Source organism: Monodon monoceros, unplaced genomic scaffold (genome assembly GCF_005190385.1).
Source record: "Monodon monoceros isolate NGI ecotype Baffin Bay Population unplaced genomic scaffold, NGI_Narwhal_1 Super_Scaffold_6, whole genome shotgun sequence".
NCBI lineage: Eukaryota > Metazoa > Chordata > Mammalia > Artiodactyla > Monodontidae > Monodon > Monodon monoceros.
The window spans coordinates 2,849,945-2,871,173 of NW_021703783.1; the positions used below are offsets into that span (position 1 = coordinate 2,849,945).

At 48.4% G+C, this 21,229-nt stretch overlaps 1 non-coding gene across 1 annotated transcript; it reads left to right on the forward strand.

Annotated features, from left to right (window-relative positions):
* The first annotated feature begins 14,126 nt into the window (after positions 1–14,126).
* LOC114886307 lies at positions 14,127–14,233 on the forward strand. The gene has a single exon (XR_003791313.1). It is a non-coding gene; the product is annotated as a U6 spliceosomal RNA (small nuclear RNA).
* The last annotated feature ends 6,996 nt before the right edge of the window (positions 14,234–21,229 follow it).

Sequence of the window (21,229 nt, forward strand, 5' to 3'; positions counted from 1 at the left end):
CTGAGTCTTGTAGAGTTTTACCCTGGATGTGTACAGTTCAGTGTTTAGCAACAGACTCAAGGGGGCTCTCTGCGGATTCCTGGAGCTCTTTCTTCGCGTAACTCCTTCTTCTCTAACTCTGCCCTGTAAATTCCGGCCACCTCAGCCTCCCCAAGCTCCAGTGTCTGTGACCTCAACTCAGAGAGATTGTCGTGCTCTGCCTTGTTCCCCCTCCCTGCGTAGCAATCTCCCAGGCGGCAAGCCAGGGCGATCAGGGCTCACCTAGTTTGCATTCCTTTTCTCAGGAACCATAGCCCTTGTGCAGCTAGTTTTCCAATGTCTGAAAATTGGTTTTTAAATGTATGTGTATACTGGAATATAACAATTTTCTAGCTGTTGATAGAAGGGCAGATGCAGTCCCAGTTCTTGGCTTCTGGCCAATTTTTTATGGCCGGAAGCCAAAAACTACGTGTTTATCGAGCACCTCAGGTGATTCTGATGCACCTTAATGTGGAGAGCTCCTGGGCTGGAGAGCAATAAAGGGAATGCCTTTCCAGTTCACAAGACACCTTCATGTTCGTTATCATGTCATCCTCAATCCACCCTCTGAGGATGGCTGGGAAGAGATTACTATTCCCCTTTCAGGACACTTTTTTTTTTTTGCCACACCATGAGGCTTGCAGGATCTTAGTTCCCCGACCAGGCACTGGAACCTTAGTTCCCCGACCAGGCATTGGAACCTTAGTTCCCCGACCAGGCATTGGAACCTGTTGGCAGTGAAAGCACGGAGTCCTAACCACTGGACTGCCAGGGAAGTCCATCTTCCTGGTATTTTCTATTCTGTGTAAAGGGCTCTTCCTCACTCTGAATCCCTACATGTCCAGATCCCATCCCATCAAGATTCAGTATAAAAGACCACTTACACTGTGAGCATCTTGCATCCTCTCTTCTTTCTTTGGATTCTCATAGCACCTTGACGTCTCTCTCTCTCTGACCTTAACCACTCTCTCTGTTACCTGGTTATCCGTGTAGCTGTCTTCTCCTCCTAGACTGCAGACTCCTCCAGGGCAAGAATTAGCGCCTTATAAATCTGGGCACCCACCCCACACCCGATCTGCCCTCATCCCAGCGCCTTGGTCCAATGTTGCAGTGATATGTGTTCAATAGAAGAATAAGGTGGTGGTTGGGAGCGGTGAGAGAGAGGACAGTGTGCCGTTATGCTTAGTTGTAGGGAAGAATTCAGCCACAGAAAATGGCACTTCACCCCCTTGAGCCTCCGATGTCTCTTTTGTTTTCTTACTGATCGTTTTATTTTTTGGCCATGCCGTGCAGCATGTGGGATCTTAGCTCCCGGACCAGGGATCGAACCCACATCCCCTGCAGTGGAAGCACAGAGTCTTAACCATGGACCTCCAGGGAAGTCCCTCCGATGTCCCTTTTAAAATGACATGGTAGGACACTTGGTTAAATTGTGTGTGTGTGTGGTGTGTGTATGTACTTTTCTACCTGTATGCATAATCAACAATAAAATGTTTCAGCATTGAGATCAGTTCAGGAAGACTTCCTGAAGGAGGTGGGGTTTTAAGACTTCCCTCTTAGCTATGACATATATGTTGGTAAAATTATAATTCTACGGTAACTTGGTAAGAAGGAATACTGATGAGGGCTTTGATGCCCAATGGACAGCAAGGGATTCAGTTTTTCTGGCCCAGGGTGTGAATTTGTGCCTTTCTTCTCCCTCAACGACCTGACAAGATCAGAAGGTGCTGCCACCTCTGTCCACACGATGCCTCGCACGGTGGGGGATGAGTGGGGTGGGAATCCTCTCACTTCAGCACAGAAGACCCACAGATTTCACACATAGCTCTGACTGGACAGCTCGCCAGATGGGCAGGTGGGGCTGGGGAAGAAACTGTGGCGGTGTCTGCTCCGGCCCACGAGATTCAGTGGATGCCAGACAACTAGAGGGGGCATTCGGGAGCATTTCGTCCAACCCTCTGCCTCTGGGCTCCATACAAACCAGAACTCGGGCTCACACATGCTTCTCATGTATTTCGTTGCCAGGACTGGAAATAAATCAGGCTATCAGCCTACAGGGAAGTAAAGCAAACACAGCCGCTTCCATTGACCTTTTGGGTCTGTTTTCACAGGTGTTTGCCTTATTATAGAATAACCGTGACGATAGTCCTAGCCAGAATTTGTATTTCACTCTCTGGGCCTGGGTTTTCTTAACTGTAAAATGGGAATAATAACTGAATCCCCATCATAGGTTGTAAGAATATTGTAAGGATAAATAGTGCATAAGATGTGCAATCACACGTATTCATTTTATTTGATTCTCAGCGAGTGGTTAGCAAGACAAGTACGTTTTTCAGATGTGGCAAGTGAGGCTCAGAGAGGGTGAGTAGCTTTCCTGACGTTACACAGCCAATGATGGCAGAACCAGGACTGGAACCCAGGTCTCCTATTCTAAGCCCCTACTCCTTTTCCTCTGCACCACATATTCGGACATCCTGATAGGACGTAGAGAGAATACTTTAGGGGATGGTCAGCAATGACCTTATACTTGTATGTGTGCTTAAATGAGGTGAGGCGTTAAAGCACTTAGAGCCATGTCTGGCACAGAGCATGTGTCCAATAAAATCAGCTTTATTTTAATAAAGCTTATATAATACAGTAATAAATATAGTAATGCTATACCATGTACAAAGTACTTTCACAGATACACAGTGCCATTTAGTCCTCACAAAAAGCCCATGAAGTATCTGTATTAACCTGATTTTACAGAAAAGGGTGCAGGGGCACACGGGAATAATGTGGCTTTCCCAAGGCTAGTAGGTACCAGAGCCTGAGACCCCCCCTCAGGCCGGGCTGCCCTGGGTCTCCTCAGACAGGGCTTCTTTCAAATGCAGCCCAGGAGGTGGCGTTTCTGTGTCTCACAGAGTGTAGTTCAGTTGAGGGTGTGCAGTTCATGGCGTGGGCCTCAGAAGGAGCCTCCGAGGTCATCCTGCAGTCGGGGTTTGAGCTGGGGAAGCCCTAGTCACCCTAATTGCCCCCCGATGGATCAGGCCCATCCTGCCAGGTTCCGGGCCATTCCGAAGGCATCCCAGGCTTTCTGGCTTGAAGAGAGCTGCACACCCATTCTTCCAAGATACCATTTCCTTGGGGCTCCTCTGGATTTAGGAATGGAAAAAGAACGTGGATTCTGGAAAAGGCAGTTGTGGGTTTGAACCCTCACTCTGCCCTTTCCACCCATAAGACCTTGGGGAAATTACTCGCGTGCTCTGAGTCTGCGTTCCTTCACCCGTACGGTGAACCTCATACAGATGCTGTGGTTACACGGTACCTGCTGTAGAGTACACGCTGCCTGCTTCCGGAGTAGGAGCAGTACAGGTTTCCCCGGAGTCATGGTCGCTGTCTCTGCGCATCCCCACCTCCATCTGTGAAGGGGTCAGTAGCGGTATCCCGTGAGCTCACATCTGTGAATGTTCTGTGTGAACAGGCAAGTGGTGAATACGTTGTTTTAGGAGGAAGTCCAGATCCAAACAGAACCTGTGGGCCCAGCTGAGGGTGGGAACCCCCCTCCGCCATTGTCCCCCCATCTCCAGCCCCAACAAAAGGCCTGCCTTGAATTTGGAGAAGGTCATAAGCCTCCACGGCAGATGCATAGAGATGCTCCAGAAAGCCCTGGAGTGAGAAGGGCATGGAGAGAACTGTCCTTCTTTGAGGGAGTGCTGTGCGGTGTCACTGAGAACATTTGAGAAGCTTCAGCTGGGGCCACAGGTCTGAGAACCCTGGTTACTGGTTCAAATCCTTCCTCTTTGGCCCTGACAAGCCCGTGAGCTGGGGCCAAGGTCTGCTTTTCTCCAGACCTCAGGAGTCCCGCTGTGGAGTCGGGGTGGAGGTGGAATCACTGGATCCAGGAGAAAGAACGGCCTGGGCGCTCACCTACCTGAGGACACCCTCCCCCCAAAATGCAAGCATCCCACTGTGTCGTCCCTAATCACCAGGCTCCGCCCCAGATTTCCCAGGACAAGCAAGTCCCTGCATCACAAGATGGGTGTCTAATTTCAGGATGACAGCATGGCTAGGAAGATTCTACTTACGTTGAGCTGTGATCTGCCTCCCTTGACCTTTCTCCCATGGGTCAAGTTCAGCCCTCTGAAGTCTCATTATACCAGCCAATCCCTTTTAACCCCTTGCAGCTCTGCCTTTCCAGGAATAGGGAGAGATGAGGGAGAGGGAGGAGGGAGGAAGCCACAGCCAAACTGCCTGACTTTCTCACATGGCATCGTCTCCACAGAAGCTGTGGGTGTAACATTTGACAAATTGTTTTGAAATATTCTCTTTTTCTGATTGCTGCCAACTTTTCCTCACCACCCCCCCGCCCCACCCACAGAAGCTGCTCTGAGAATGACCCAGGAAGTGGGAAGCAATCCTAGCACACCACCCCCTGGGGCTTCTCCAGTTTGAATGACAATATTTAGTAGTTTTCACCTCTTTATCATTTTTAATAATTTTTCAGAAGAATCCTTCTTTATCAAATAGACTCTTGCGTGGAACTCGGATGGGTGGACGAATGGAGAGGCAGGTAGTTAGATGAGACGGGAATGGTGTGGTTACGTAGGTGTACTGTAGAGCCAGACTACAAGGTTTAAGTCCTTGCTCCGTCACTTACTAGCTGTGTGACCCGGAGTGAGTCACTTAACTGTTCAGCTCCTCAGCTTCCTCATCTGAAGATGGGCGTAATGGTTAAAACCCATCTTATAGGAATATTGTGACTACTAAGTGAGTTACTGCATCTAAAGCCTTAAGATAACCCCTGGAGCAGTGAGTGTCTGCCATGGTGGTGGTGATGGTGATGATATGGTGGTGACGGTGGTGGTGACGGTGGTGGTGATGATGGTGATGATGGTGGTGGTGATGATGGTGATGGTGATGGTGGTGATGGTGGTGGTGTTGATGGTGGTGACGGTGGTGGTGGTGATGGTGATGATGGTGGTGGTGATGGTGGTGATGGTGATGGTGGTGGTGGTGGTGGTGGTGATGGTGGTGGTGTTGATGGTGGTGACGGTGGTGTTGATGGTGGTGACGGTGGTGGTGACGGTGGTGATGATGGTGATGATGGTGGTGGTGGTGGTGGTGATGGTGGTGGTGTTGATGGTGGTGACGGTGGTGTTGATGGTGGTGACGGTGGTGTTGATGGTGATGGTGGTGATGGTGGTGATGGTGGTGTTGATGATGGTGGTGATGGTGGTGACGATGGTGGTGGTGATGATGATCAATGACTGAAGGTGGGGAGACTCTCCCTTCCTCCAACCAGTGTAATTATTGAGACATTGGAGCTTCTGGGAACACTGCTTGTAGACCACTTATCTAGTTCATTTTCTCATTTGACAGAGACCTAGAGAAGGGTCCCACGATGGAGTGCTGTAGAACAAAGCCAGATCTTGAGCTGAGGTCTCCTGTCTCCTGGCCTTTGCAATTCTCAAATATCTTTCTGCACGAGCCGAGCTGTGGACCCAAGTCAAAGCCAGAGACAAGGAATCAGCATGACCCAGCAGCCAGCAGGTCTAACCTTGGCTGAGCTGCTCTACTCCCCGTTTCCAGGCTGGCTCCCAGAGGTCCTGTGCAGATGAAGTAGCAACTTTGGGTCTCTTGGAGTAAGGGTGGAGGCTGAAAGGTGGGGAGGAGGTGTGTGAAGGCAGTGAGCTGTGAAGCTTAATTCACACAGAGGCCAGGTCTTAAGAGCACAGGCTACAAGGTGTTACATGCTGTACGTGCAAAATGCAGTGATTAATTGACAGGCGAGTCTGGAGACCCATCAGCCTTTCTCCGCCCCCTTTCCCCTCCTCTCTCACTCTCACTCTGAAATATGAGAGGAAGCATCTCTCCCCAAACAGGCAATTCCAGGCAGGGGTGCCCCTCTGACATTTATGTTGCATCTCCAAGGTGATAGAGGAGGGAGGTCTTTAGTTTTTATCAAAACCAAATGAACTGTTTCTCTTATATCAAGTATCACCCCTCACTCATTCATTTAACACGTTTTTTGAGTGTCTACTATGTATGTTCTGAAGGGTCACCTTCATGAGCATGTGACCTGTGAAATGACACAGGGTCCTATGCTCAGAAGGACCCTGCATTTGGTTTAATGCTCTGCTGTCAACATCTTGAAATCGTTAATCATTTTACCTTGACGTTGTTGTTTTGTAAGGTTGTCAGGGAAGCCCAGTGCAGGGGAGTGCGCACACGGACAGGAGATGAGTCATGCGAGTGTGTCCTGTCCCTTCAGCCCACTCCCGTGCAGTCTTCTCGACACCCCATGAGCAGGGAGCTCCAGGGGACACACACCGTGGGGTCAGTGCAGGGAGACTCAAATCAGCATAGGGGGGAGGGCTGTCAGGTCCACGACTGACGGGTGGGGCGCCCAAAGGCTGGAGAGGCCACACCATCCATCCAACGCAGAGCTGGCTCTGTGCGCAGAAAGAAGGCAGTGACATTCGAAGAGACACAAATGACCAAGGAACCTTATCACATCCTTTGCTACTAATGTTATGTCCCTATTAACCAACGCTTAGGCTAAAAATGGTTACACGGAAGGAAAGGAAAAGACAGAGCAGCCGCCAGCTCCCTTTCCTTGCAGCCCTGCCTGAGTCATCAGTGACCCGAGGCAGAGTGTTGGGGTGGAATGGCGCATGTCAGGAGGGATAGAGAAACGTCCGAGTTCATTCATGCAGCACGTCCATTGCTCCCGTAAGAATGAAATACATACACGTGAACCCGCCGTGAACTGTGTGACTTTGGTGATTCCACACAGCAGCTAAAGCCTCATATTTCCATTTAAAATTTGCAAAAACAGTGTAAAGATGAATGAAAATTCGTGACGATAATTTGAATTTATTTTTTAACCTTTTAACTTAGGATAACATGAAAGAGCAAATAAAAGTACTATGACAAACTATACTTCAATAAAATATTTTTTAAAATAAACTCTAATGGAAAAGAATCTTGAAAGAATATATCTAGATACATATAGATATATTCTTTTTAAGATTCTTTTCCATTAGATATATATAACTGAATCACTTTGTTATACACCAGAAACTAACACAACACTGTAAGGCAACTACGATCAAAAACAATTTTTTTTTTAAATACTATGACAAGTCGAGAGAGAAAGAGAACACGGAAGAAAAGAAAAAGCTGTATATTTTACTACCTTTAACGACACTTTTTCCTACTTCTTGAACAGGGCCCTGCATTTTCATTTTACATGGGGCCCACACATTACATAGCGGCCCTGGGGTGAGGTACCAGGGACACGGGATCTAAAAAATACAGTCTCTGTCCTCATAGAGCCTACTAGTCTAGTGAGAGAAACATAGGTTAACCTAATGATCCTAGAAATACATCATTATAAGCTGATCAGCGCTAAGTAAAAATATTATAGGGTTCCCTCAGGGCATGTAGTAGCAGGACCTAAACTAGCCTTGGGGTCAGGGGAGACTTCCCTGAGGAAGTGATGTGTGAACAGAAATGTGAAGAATAAGCAGGTGTTAGTGAAGTTAAGAACAAGGAATGACTGTTCCAGACAGAGGAGACAGCATGTGCAAAGGCCCTGAGGCAGGAGAGAGCCTGGCATCCCAGGAAAAGAAAGCCACCTGGCTGGAACATGGCCCAGTCTTATAAATCCCATTAGGAATTGATCTTTCTCCTAGAAGTTATGGAAAGCCATTAAGAATCTAAATAGGGGACTTCCCTGGCAGTCCAGTGGTTAAGACTCCGAGCTTCCACTGCATGGAGGGCGAGTTTGATCCCTGGCCAGGGAACTGAGATTCTGCAGGCGGCATGGCATGGCCAAAAAATAAAAATTAAAAAACAAACAAAAAATCTAAATAGAATTCCTCCCCCCCCCACCGCCCACACACACAAAGTATTTAAATAGGAGAGTAAATGGGATCAAATCTGTTTTGTTTTGGGTTTTTTAAATAAATTTATTTATTTATTTGTTTATTTTTGGCTGCGTTGGGTCCTCCTTGCTGTGCGCGGGCTTTCTCTAGTTGCTGCAAGCGGGGGCTACTCTTTGTTGCGGTGCGCGGGCTTCTCATTGCAGTGGCTTCTCTTGTTGTGGAGCACGGGCTCTAGGCACACGGGCTTCAGTAGCTGTGGCACACGGGCTCTAGAGCGCAGGCTCAGTAGTTGTGGCGCACAGGCTTAGTTGCTCTGTGGCATGTGGGATCTTCCCGGCCCAGGGCTCGAACCCTTGTCCCCTGCATTGGCAGGCGGATTCTTAACCACTGCGCCACCGGGGAAACCCTCAAAGCTGTTTTTGAAAAGTTCTTGCACTGTTACCGTGTGATGAAATAAAACCCTGGCGGTCCAGTGGTTAGGATTCCGTGCTTCCACTGAAGAGGGTACAGGTTCGATCCCTGGTCAGGGAGCTAAGATCCCACATGCCATGCGGCGCGGCCAAAAAAAAAAAAAAAAATTATATTTTAAGGCAGGACAAGAAAAAATTAAACATAAAATTCTCTCTGTGGGTTTGTTTGGGCCTTCTCTCTCCTTCTCTCATGTGCAGTGTGCACCTGCATTACACATTAATCAAAACTTTTCAAAGATGGGAGCGCCTTCTTAGCTGTGGAGATCAATTTTTTTTCTTTCTTCTGATGCTAGCAATGTAACTTCTTAAAAGAAGAAAGTTCTTTCCCAGCTCTGCAGGGGGTCATGGCGACTTGCTGCTCGCTTTGTATGTACTTACCTGGACTGTGTATCCTTGGTGCGCTTTATGTAGAACATCAGTGTGTCATTTTGATATACAGCCTTTATCCCGAAAACGTGCATGACGTGCCTTCCACTTCTAACAGGCGGAGCAGTTCTCAGATCTTTATGAGAATCTGCTTCCCAGGTTATAATTCTCCTTTTGGGGAATTTCCTGGTGGTCCACTAGTTAGGACTTGGCACTTTCACTGCTGTGGCCTGGCTTCAATCCCTGGTCGAGGAACTAAGATCCCACAAGCTGTGCAGTGCGACCAAAATGATAATAGTAATAAGCCTCAGTTTGGCTCGAATAAAATTCCCTTTTTTTCTTCTTAACTTTATAATTGAATTTTCATCGACAAATGTTAGAACAGCCTGAAGGGAGAAAAACTCGTTAGAAAGGAGGCTATTGCAATAATCCAGGGGAGGGAGGATGGTGGCTTAGGCTACAGTGGGGAGAGAGGATTGAATGGATTTAAGAGGCAGGGAGGAGGAAAAGTGATGGCGTGGATGGAGGCGGGGAGAAAAGAGGAGAGTGGGTACGGGGCATGACTCCTAGGCTTCTGGGCTGTGCTGCTGTGTGGGCGGTGAGGTCATCTACTAAGACGTGTATCGGCGATGGAGCGCGAGGTTGGAGAATGGAGGACGGGTGAGGGGGAAGGTTATGAGTTTACCTTTATGTTCAGTTAAGTTCCCTTTGAGGCGTCCCAGCAGGGTATCAAGAATGCCACTGGCATCTTCATCCAGGACCCAGAAGTAAGGTCTGGAGAACAGCTAATAAAAACTACAGCCATGCAAAGGGCTGGAATAGGCAGCTCACAAATTCTCCAAATGGCCAGTATGTACATAAAAAGAGCTCAACATCATTAGTCATTAAAGCAATGCAAAATTAAAACCGTAATGAGATACCATTTCACTAAATGGCAAAAATTTTTTAAGGCTGACAAAATTAAACGCTGGCCAGGATGTGGAGCAACCAGAACTTTCACCCATTACGGTGGACGTGGGAAATTGTACAACCACTTTGGAAAACAGGGAGTTTCTTCAAAAGTTAAACATATTCTTAGTGTACAACCTGGCAATTGCACTTCTAGATATTTGTCCTGCGGAAATAAAAACACTTGTCCACACAAAGACCTGCAAGTAATGTTCACTGCAGCATTATTCACAACACCCCCAAAATGAAACAAACCAAATGTGCTTCAGTTGTGAGTGGATGAACAAATTGTGGGTATCCACGCAACTGGAATCCGTGCAATGGAATCCACGCAATGAAATACTACCTGTCAACAAAAAGAAACAAACTACAGCTACGTGTAACGAAATGGATGAATCTCAGAAGTATTACACTTAGGGAAAGAAATCAGATATAAAAGAGTACATATGCGTAATTCAATTTGCATGACATGCCAGTAATCGTTAGTGATGGAAAGAACAGGCGGAAATAATCTTTTTTTTTTTTTTTTTGCGGTATGCGGGCCTCTCGCTGTTGTGGTCTCTCCCGTTGCGGAGCACAGGCTCCGAACGTGCAGGCTCAGCGGCCATGGATCATGGGCGCAGCCCCTCCGCGGCATGTGGGATCTTCCCGGACCAGGGCGCGAACCCGTGTCCCCTGCATCGGCAGGCGGACTCTCAACCACTACGCCACCAGGGAAGCCCCAAAAGTAATCGTTAGCGATGGAAATCAGATCAGTGCAGCCTGGAGCACAGAGCGGGGGGGGGGGGGGGGGGAACAACGGACTGCGGGGGGGGGGGGTGAGGGCACGGGCTTTGCGGGAGCGGTGGGACTGCTCTGTACCTTGATTGTGATGGTGGTCACACAGCTATACGCATGTCAAAACTCTCAGAGCTGTACACGGAAATCGTGAATTTTACTGCATAGAACTTAAACCTTAAAAAAAAAACAACCCACAATTTCTAAACTGAAGCCATGAGTATAGATAAGATTCACTAAGTGAAAAGGATAGAGTGAGAAGAAAAGAGAATGTGTGTGGCAGGGTGGGTGGCTGCTAATCTTACCTACAGGCAACAGGTGTCATTACCCCCATCTTGCATGTGAGAAAAACGAGGCTCAGAGAAGTGAAGTGCCTTCCCTAAGATCACACAGTACTAAGGAGGAAAGCTGGGGCTTGAACCCAGAGCCATCAACCGGGCCTGGGCCCATGGCTGAGCGTGGTCACCAAGCAAGGAGAAGCACCCCAACCCCTATTCTTTGAGGAAGAAAGGCAGTGACCTTGAGGACTGGGCCCGGATCTGAAAAACCGTGTGCTGTCCTCTGCATATGAAAGTGACGCTTCTTGCCCATCACCGACCCCCGAGGGTCTGGGATCGCTGCGCTGGCTCTGCCCTAAACCTGCCATATTCCCTCCACCAGCCCCCCTCCCCACAGTACCCAAGGGAGCCCTCGCAAGATGACAGGCCAGGGTTGGGGGCTCTGCTTGGGCCTGTCAGACACCCAGAGAGCCACGGTGAGATCTGCTGCGGCGGAAAATCTCCAGCTGCAGGGGGGCCTGCTTCTCTGTGGTGGGCCTCCCTTCTGTGTGTCGACCCGGGGCCCCAAGCACCTGGCAAACAGCAGCTCCCTCATCTCTGCCTGGTCAGAAAGTGGCCGCATTCAGCGCCTCTCCCAGCTGGAGCATATGCCCCAGGATATGGGGCACTTTGGTGGCAGAGCTGGATTTGGACCTAGAGCTGCCGCTTCCTACTCCAGGGGACCGGGCTCCTAGGGAAACTTCCCGTGAGACACTTTCTCCAGCTGCGGACGGTGAGTCCGAAGACCTCCTTTCTGATTCCTAGATCTGGAATGAAATACCTGAGTGACCCGGATTAAGTTCCTGGGTCACGTGAGAATCTGGGTGTCTCACGAGCATAACGAGGGTCTGACGAGGGGCACCTCCTTCACTACAGACCACTTACCAGGGGTAACGTTATGTCAGCCTCGTCACATACCTGGAGTAATTCGATGTATCCTCATAGAGCTATTTTATGCAGTCCATTCCCCACCTGCAGGATCCTATTTTCTTTTTTCTTTGGCCGCGCTGCGCCGCTGCACTGCTTGTGCGACCTTGGCTCCGCCGACCAGGGATGGAATCTCAGCCCTCGGCAGTGAGAGTGCGGAGTCCTAACCCCTGGACCGCCAGGGAATTCCCAGGATCATATTTTATATAATGAGGAGTGTTTCCGGGAAAAGCATGTCCGAAGTTGGAGTCTGCAGACATCTGACAGCCAGAAAATGCCCTCCAGCCTCCGTCTCTTCCTCTGTTATCTTAACTTTAACCTTATCCTTACTGCAGCCTCCACCAATCTCCCTGGTTCATTTAACTTCTCTGCTAGTATTTGATGAGCAGCTCCTATGATCTGGGGACGCAACAGTAAAAAACAAACCAAAAACCAAGCAAAAATGATTTTTAAAAAGAATTGGAGAAAAATAAAGAAGAAAGAGGGGTAGGGAGTATGGGAGTTGGGGTAGCGGTGAGTTGCAATTTTTAAAAGGGTGCCCATGGAAGGCCTCACTGTGATGGCAAAACTTTAGCCATAATCTGAAGGGGGCAAGGGAGTGAGTCCTGCTTTCAAGTGCAGGAAGAGCGTTCCAGGAACAGGGAACAGCAAATGCCACGGCTGGGAGACAGATGCTTGCCTGGTGGTTTGGAGATCAGCAAGTGGGCCCTGTGGCTAGTGTGGAGTGAGCCAGGGGCACAGTGGCTGGAGATGAGGTCAGAGAGATGCAGGTGAGGCTCAGACTGAGGACGGCTGGTAGACGGTGTCCGTTCTCTTCCGCTAGGAACAAATGATCGGAAACTTAGCAGCTTCAAACAACACACATCAGCTCATGGTTTCTGAAGATCGGGAGTGTGGGCACAGCTTAACTGGGTCCTCCGTAAGACGGCAGTCAAGCTGTGGGCCAGGGCTGGGTCCTTATCGAGGGGCAGCCTTCATATCCTTGCCGACTGCTGGACGGAAGGCCTCAGTTCTTGCTGGACATCAGCTGGACGTGTCTTCCAGCTGCTTGCTGTATGGCCCTCTCCATATGGCAGCTCGCAACATGGCAGCCTCCTTCTTCAAAGCCAGCAAGGGAGTCAGTGCTCTAGCAAGACCAGTGTAACGATCATGGATGTTACATACTCTGGATACATAATCACATATATACTGTCATCTTTGCTGTGCTTTATTGATTAGAAGCAAGGCACGGGCCCTGCCCACACCCTAGGGCGGGGGGGTTATACAATGGTGTGAGTACCAGGAGGTGGGATCATGCGGGTCACCTTAGAGTCTGTCCACACTGTCCTCTGTCCCTCAGTGACTCATGTCCAAAATACATTCACTTCCCTCCCAAGACACCCTAAAGCTCAGGGTCCAGCATCTCATCTAAATCGGGCTTAGGTGTAGGTGAGTTTCCTTTAGGTATTCCTCTTACCTGGTCTGTACAACTAAAGATGCAAGTTATCTGCCTGCCCACACACAGCACACCACGGCAGGACAACAGCTACAGACATTTCTGCTCAAAAAGTAACAGGGGAGGGTAACAGGAGAGGTACAGAGGAATCGCTGGTCCATAGAGGTTCTGAAATTCACTGAGCCAATGTTGGGTGTCCCCTGCTTAGGTTTTGTTTTGGTTTGTTTTAATTATTTATTTATTTCACTTTTGGCTGCGTTGCGTCTTCGTTAGACCCAGGATTGACACAGACAATGCTGCGGGAACTGACACAGACAAGGCTCCTGTCCATTTCCGAGGGACACCCCCTGCACTTCCCCAGGGATGAGGGGATGAGGACTCCCCTCCCCCAGCAGGCTGTAGCTGCTCCCCTTCACATCCTGCCCCTCAGGGGGCCTGTCCCAACACACACGTGTCAGCCCACTAAAGCAAACAGCATTTGGACTGCCAGTCCCTCTGTCGGCAAAACTTGCTAAGTTTCTTTACACATGATGTTGAGACTGAGGCTACAAAGAGAAATAAGACACGATCTGTGTGCTGGAGAAGCTTCCGGTCCAGTGATGGTTATACCGCTGGAGGTGAGACCCACTCTGCCAGCACCTAAGGAAGATGGGGGAGAAGGGCACAGAGGGTACGGAGGGGTGCAGAGACACCTGAACCTTATGATACACAAAGCAGACACGGCCGGCCCCATGAAACACATTCTCAACATTGCCAGGTCGAGTTGTCTCTGCCTTCTTCCAGCCCCCACTCCCCTCCTACCCCCAACCTCCACCCCGGCATCAAGCTACCTTTGGCCCTGCCCCAGAGAGCCTTCCACCCTGCCTTGCCACCTGAAGCCAGTTAGGTCTCTCTTAGCTTTTCCCTCTAGAGAAGAGTTGTCCAACAGAAATACAATGTGCGCAACGTGCATGATTTTTAAATTTCTAGTAACCATATTTTTTTAAGTAAAAAAAAAGTGCTTGCTTCGGCAGCACATATACTAAAATTGGAACGATACAGAGAAGATTAGCGTGACCCCTGCACAAGGAGGCCATGCAGATTTGTGAAGCGTTCCATATTTTTTGGCCTCTATGGGAAAAGAATCTAAAAGAGTGGATATATGTATAACTGATTCACTTTGCTGTACACCTGAAACTAACACAATATTGTAAATCAACTAGACTCCAATAAAAAAACTTTTTTTAAACTTAAACAAGTTTTTAAAAAGTGAAATTAATTTCAATAATATATTTATTTAACTTGTATCTAAAATATTATCATTTCAACATGTAATCATGTACAAAATTACTGAGATCCTTGAAAAAAAAATTTTTTTTGTAATAAGTCCTGGAGATGTACTGCGTAGTTTTAAACCTACACCACATTTCAATTTGGAAGCTAAATTTTTATTGGCTATATGTGGCCTGTGTTCAGATTTCACAACGTTCACATTGAAAAGTAAGTTCACATACTCAACTTATCGCACCAATACTTACGTTTTCCAATAACTAAATGGAGAGAGTAACAACTTCTAAATTTTTAGTGAAAATTAAGCACATTAGCAGTTCGGTTCCTCAGTTGCACACACAAGCTGCATTTCCAGTGCTCGGACACTCACTTGTGACTAGCGGCTACCAGAGTGTAAGCCTCTGCTGTCTGGGCCCCAGGTCCAGCACCCACTTCGGGCTCTCTCCAGTCACCCGGACTTACCCAGACCCTCTGTGTGCACATCTCCATTCAAAAGGGGCTCCCCTTCCTACCCACACCCCAGCCTGTGGGAGCCACTCATGACTCATATGCGTCCCTGCTCCCCTGGCACACTTTCACCTACCTGGTCCTCCTACCAAGATTAAGCCTCCATGTATAGACATCAGCATATCAGAAAGCCAATTTGCATAGGCAAATTCAGGATCTGGAGACATATTCCCCCCCACAGATTGGGGACCCAGGAAATCGGGCCTTGTCCTCCAGTCACCCCCTGGAGGAGGTGGGACTTTCAGAATTTGCTGGGTCAGTGAGACGGAAAGGAGGACGGGAAAAGCACCCAAGCCTGGGTGGTAGGATGGTGGAGAGAAGAGGGGCTCCTCGGGGTGTAGGTGAGGGGCTGGGGGGAGGTACATTTTACATATGGTTCATTGTGTTGGAATGATTTGGTTGTGAAATAAGCACCTTAAGGGATTATTTTATATTTCATACTTTTAAATTTTTATAAATTAAATTCTTTCCCCCAGTCTGGGTTTTTTCAAGCTTCAGATCTCTGGCTGGAATTGATTTGCATAATCCCACCTCTGAGATTTAGCCCCGCCCCTTAGGACCCCCTCTTGCCTGGTCCAGTCTGGAGGAAGCCTCTCTGCTGGGCATTCACCTTTCCCCATCTTCCCACTGTGGGCAGCCCCCCTGCTCTGGCCTCCCCCTCCCTGGGAACCAACCCGGCCTCGCTGCTGCTGAGAGGCTGGGATAATCCTCCCTGAGTTATTTCAAGGATTAGTCCTGCTGCCCTGTGTCCAACTCCCACACGGTGGGATTTCAGAGCGGTGGACACCGTGCCAGGAAGGGGGTGCGGCTCCTGAAATGCAGATCCACGCAGGGTGGTGAGCACCAGACTGTGGGTTCCAGGTTCCTTAGAGCACGTCCTGGCGTGTGGAGTTTAGCAGGAAGAGGCAGGCAGCCTGCCAGGCTACGAGCTGGAGAGTCAGAGCCCGAAGCCCTAGGCCCTCAGTCTCTGCCTTGAAACACACACACACACACACACACACACACACACACACACACACGCACACCCCAACCTCATGACAACTTTCATAGACTAGGTGGGTCCTTTTGCCTTCGTGGGGACCTTACTCCATAAAAAATATTAAAAATCATATTTTCTATGTTGGTACACAGATGACTATATTAATATTATATATTAAAATATCTTCTTCCATCTGAAGGTCACTTTTCTTCTGATTTTAATGAAAATACGTTTGTGGTCCTCTGAAAGTACTGTGTTACTGTTGGCCCTGCCTGCGCCCCACCCTCTGTTCCCAGCCCTGGTCCTTCGAGGCTGCACAGGAGGCTGGGATTGGGGGTGGCAGGAGAGCCGTAAGGTCCGCAGGCGGGTCATTTTGGACTCAGGGAGGCATGGACTCTCCCTGCCCCCTTCCCTCTGAAAACGGAGAACTTCCTCAGCTGGGAGAGCCAGGTGCTGCCCCAGGAAGGACGAGTTCCTGGTTTCACGAGTCCTTCCTGCCCCCCGCGCCCTCCCCGCCCCCGCTGATGCCACCGACGACAGGTAAGTCTGAGCAAATCTGAAGGAGTCCAATTTTAGCATCAGAAAGGGATGGCTTCTTCCGAGCCCATCGGCCATTAGACTTCAGGCTCAAGTCCCAACTCCCTACTATGACACATGAGACCCTCTTTGGGAGGTGATATAATAGAATGAGTGAGAGTGTTTATTAACAGGTGGACCTGGCTGAACTTGGGACAAATTCTTAAACCTCTCAAAGCCTCATTTTCCCCCCAATGTACATAGGAATGATGGGACTACTTTCCTCACCAAATTCTTATAAATATCGTATGCATACATGTGCTTTGCACACAGTGAAACTCTATATACTCGTTAGGAAATAGGATTGTTATACAAAGCAAATATACACAGGAGATCTCCCACCTCTTCTCCACAGGTCAGACACCCTATCATAACTGAGACTATAGATGTAAAGTACTAGGTGCATTGCCCGGCACAGAGCAGGAGCTCCAGAAACGGTACCCGGTACTATGATCTGGTTCCTACTACTTCTCTAATCTCATCCCCACCTCCCCTCTGCCTTGAACTTCAGCGACACCAAACTGCTTATGGTCTTGTGTCACGTCCCACTCCACACCAGCTGCACATTTTCTCACCTCCTGATCACTGTAGCAGAAACTGGCTCATCTATACATAGACTGTATTTCCCAGCCTCCCCTGCACTTAGATGTGGCCATTTGAACAAGGTCTTGCCAGTGGAAGAGGCACAAGAGTAATCCATGCTGCTGCCAGGCCTGTTGCATCAAAACTCCCACATGCTCTTCATGTTCTTTCCCTTCCCAACCCCAGAAGCCCCATGGTGAAGGCGGCAGAGCCATAGATGGAAAGAACTCAGGTACCTGAGTTAAAGCATGAAGGAAAGCCGTCCATGGACTTGGGTGTTCCATTAGTGAGAAGTGATGGAACTGTTTTCAGTTTGTTGCAGCAGCTAGCCTTACCTTAATGAATAGACTCCTGCTGTCTTGTGTTCATGGAATGCCTATAACCCCACCCTCCTTCCCTGGGGTAACTCCTGCTCATCCTTTAAGCTTCATCTCTGGCATTGCATCCTTCAGAAATCCTTCTCTGAGCAAACTTGAACAAAGGTTGGGTGTCTCCAGCAGACACTGCACAGTTGACTACCCTCCTTCTATCCTCTCCTTCCTAATAGAATCCCTATTTTGTTCAGGGAAGTAGTATCCCCAGTTACAAATACTCACGTCCCAAGACTCCTCTGTACCTGGCTGCAGTCATGTGGTCCAGTCCTGGCCAATAAGATGTAAGAAGAAGTTGCTGGATGGAGATTGTTAGGGAATCTTTCCTAAAAAGAAGTAGATTGGGGGCTTCCCTGGTGGCGCAGTGGTTGAGAGTCCGCCTGCCTATGCAGGGGACACGGGTTCGTGCCCCGGTCCGGGAAGATCCCACATGCCATGGAGCGGCTGGGCCCGTGGGCCATGGCCGCTGAGCCTGCGCGTCCAGAGCCTGTGCTCCGCAACGGGAGAGGCCACAACAGTGAGAGGCCCTCGTACCGCAAACAAACAAAAAAAAGTAGATTGGGCCCACATCTGCATTTTACCATTTTGCTTTGTCCTTCCTTTCTTCCCACCTGGAAGTCAGATGCAGTGTACAGAATGGAGCACACATATTACAAGCATAAGGATGAAAGCCACGTGCTAAGGCACAGTAGAAAGAAGAGTCTAGGTTCCTAAAGCCACCACGATCAGCCCCGTTCCGCTTACCTCCAGTTCTCTTGTAACGTGGAAAATGAAACTTCTTTTTTTTTTTTTAATTTTTAAAATTACTTTTTATTGGAGTATAGTTGCTTTACAATGTTGTGTTAGTTTCTACTGTACAGCAAAGTGAATCAGTTATACGTATACATATATCCCCTCTTTTCTGGATTTCCTTCCCATTTAGGTCACCACAGAGCACTGAGTAGAGTTCTCTATGCTATACAGTAGGTCCTCATTAGTTATTTTATACATAGTAGTGTATATATGTCAATCCCAATCTCCCAATTCCTCCTACCCCTGCTTCCCCCCTTGGTATCCATAAGTTTGTTCTCTACATCTGTGTCTCTATTTCTGCTTTGCAAATAAGTTCATCTGTACCATTTTTCTAGATTCCACATATGAGCAATATTATATGATATTTGTTTTTCTCTTTCTAGCTTACTTCACTCTGTATGACAGTCTCTAGGTCCATCCACGGCTCTGCAAATGGCACAATTTCATTCCTTTTTATGGCTGAGTAATATTCCATATACACGGAGAAAGCCATAATTCAAAAAGATACATGCACCCCAATGTTCCTTGCAGCACTATTTACAAGAGCCAGGACATGGAAGCCACCTAAGCGTCCATCAACAGAGGACTGGATAAAGATGGTGTGGTCCATATATGGAAAATGAAACTCCTAAGGCTTAGAGCCCTGCGGTGAAGTTCCTGTTTGGCACACTTGAACACGCTCCTAAGTGAATGTGTGGGCCCCTGCCCCTGCTCCCCAGCGCCTGTGCTCCCACTCTGCTGCTCTCAAAACTCCATCACACGCTGGCCGTCATGCACTCAAGGGCCTGTTTCTCTGACTTGTCTGAAGACACAGAGCAAGCACTCAATAAACGTGTGCTGAGAGAACAGTGACAAGGGACAATGTGTGGCTTCCTCATCCTTCTTCTGAAGAAAAAAAAAGGAATCCCTAGGGGACACACAGAAGAGGTCCTCGGCCAGTGGCCTCCCTGCCCCTTCCAGTGCAAGCTCCACACCAAGGAGAGTGCAGAAGTACAAAACGCAGGCTCAGCCCTCGCGTGGGTGGGGTCGGGGAATGCAGGATAATCACAACTAGTACTTAGCGCTTCTTATGCCCCAGCATCGTCCTTCTGTTTTGTTTTGTACAGTGAGGTCAAAGCCACATAAAACTGTTTTAAAGTGAACAATTCAGTGGCATTTGGTGCATTCACATTGTCGTGCAGCCGCTCTTTCTGTGTAGCTCCAAAACCTTTCATCACCCTCCAAAGAAAACCTTATAGCCGGGACTTCCCTGGCGGTCCAGTGGTTAAGACCTTGTGCTTCCACTGCATGGGGCACGGGTTCGATCGCTGATCAGGGAACTAAGATCCCCGCATGCTGTGCAGTGTGGCCAAAAATTTAAAAATTAAATCTTATACCCGTGAAGCAGTCATTTTGCTTTATCCCTTTCCCTCAGCTCTTGGAAACCACCAATCTGCATTCTCTGTGGATTTTCCTTTTCTGGATGTTTCATATAAACAGCATCACATGCTGGGCTAGCAGAGGCAGGTGGGGCCCCAGTGTCCACATGTTAAGACGACACTTAGCTTTTCTTTATCCAGACTGAGGTCAAAGGTTCCCTCTGTAGCTCGAGTGGCTGAGGTTAAATGTCTTTGCAGTCCAGCTCCTAGGAAATATTTATTATTTTTTTAAATTAATTAATTAATTAGGTTGCACTGGGTCTTAGTTGCAGCAGGCGGGCTCCTTAGTTGCGGCTCACCAGCTCCTTAGTTGCAGCAGGTGGGCTCCTTAGTTGTGGCATGAGAACTCTTAGTTGCGGCATGCTTGTGGGATCTAGTTCCCTGACCAGGGATGGAACCCGGGTCCCCTGCATTGGGAGCGCAGAGTCTTATCCACTGCACCACCAGGGAAGTCCCAGGAAATCTTTAAAATTAAGTCTGGGATGAGCCTTTCACCAGCAGATTTGGTAGAGATCTTTGATGAAGTGTGGGTGAACGGTCTGGAGGGTGAACTGGCTGCTCTGGACTGGGGGTGCTGTCTTGCCGCACTTTTGTGAGAAAACACAGCCAGGTTGGATGTGTGATGTGGGGCATGTGGGCACGTGTCTATGTACAGACAGACATCCTGGAGCCTTTTGTGTTCGAGCACACTTTACAGATCACAGAGCACTTAGATGCCCTTTACCTGCAGCTCTCTAAAGGAGGCAGGGCCAGCACTCTTAACTGCAGTTTATAAATGGGGCAGCTGAGGCCCCATCGGATGACTTGCCCAAGGTCGCACAGAGGACGAGGGGCAGAGCCCCAAGCCTCTGAGCTTTCTGTCCAGACACCTTAAGCTGCTTAGTCATTGCTCAGGTGGAGTGAGGGGGAAATGAGCTTGCAGGTCGTATTAGTCAGAAACAAAATACCATAGAGTGGCTTAAACAGCATAAATTTATTTTTCACGGTTCTGGAGGCTGGAAGGTCCAAGATTAAGGTGCCAGTTGATTTGGTTCCTGGAGAGAGCTCTCTTCCTGGTTTGTGATGGCTGCCTTTTCCCTGTGTCCTTAGTAGTGGAAAGAGAGTAGCCCTTCTCATAAGGGCTGTAATCCCATCGTGGGTACCCCACCCTCATGACTTCATCTAACCCTAATTACCTCCCAAAGGCCCTGGCCCAAATACCGTCACACTGGGGGTTAGGGTGTTAACGTATTAATTTGGGGCGGGGGGGACACATTCAGTCTATAATACATGTGCAAACCCATCTCTTACCCATCATTGGTGGGAACCATGTGCTACAGCCTGCAAGTCATTGGGGGTGTTCTCATCAAATTAGACAATTCAACCTAACTCTCTCCCAGGGACGGACGCGAGAGGCGGGGCAGGGAAGGAGGACAAAATTCGGAGAGTATTGGGAAGAGAGTAGGGTTGCCAGATTTAGCAAATAAAAATATAAACACTTAATTCTGAATTTCAAATAAACGAGGAATGATTTTTTTAGTGTAAATGTGTCCCATACTTCGTTTGGGACATACTTATACTAAAAAAAAATAGAAAAAAATTTGTTTTTTTTCATCTGAAATTCAAA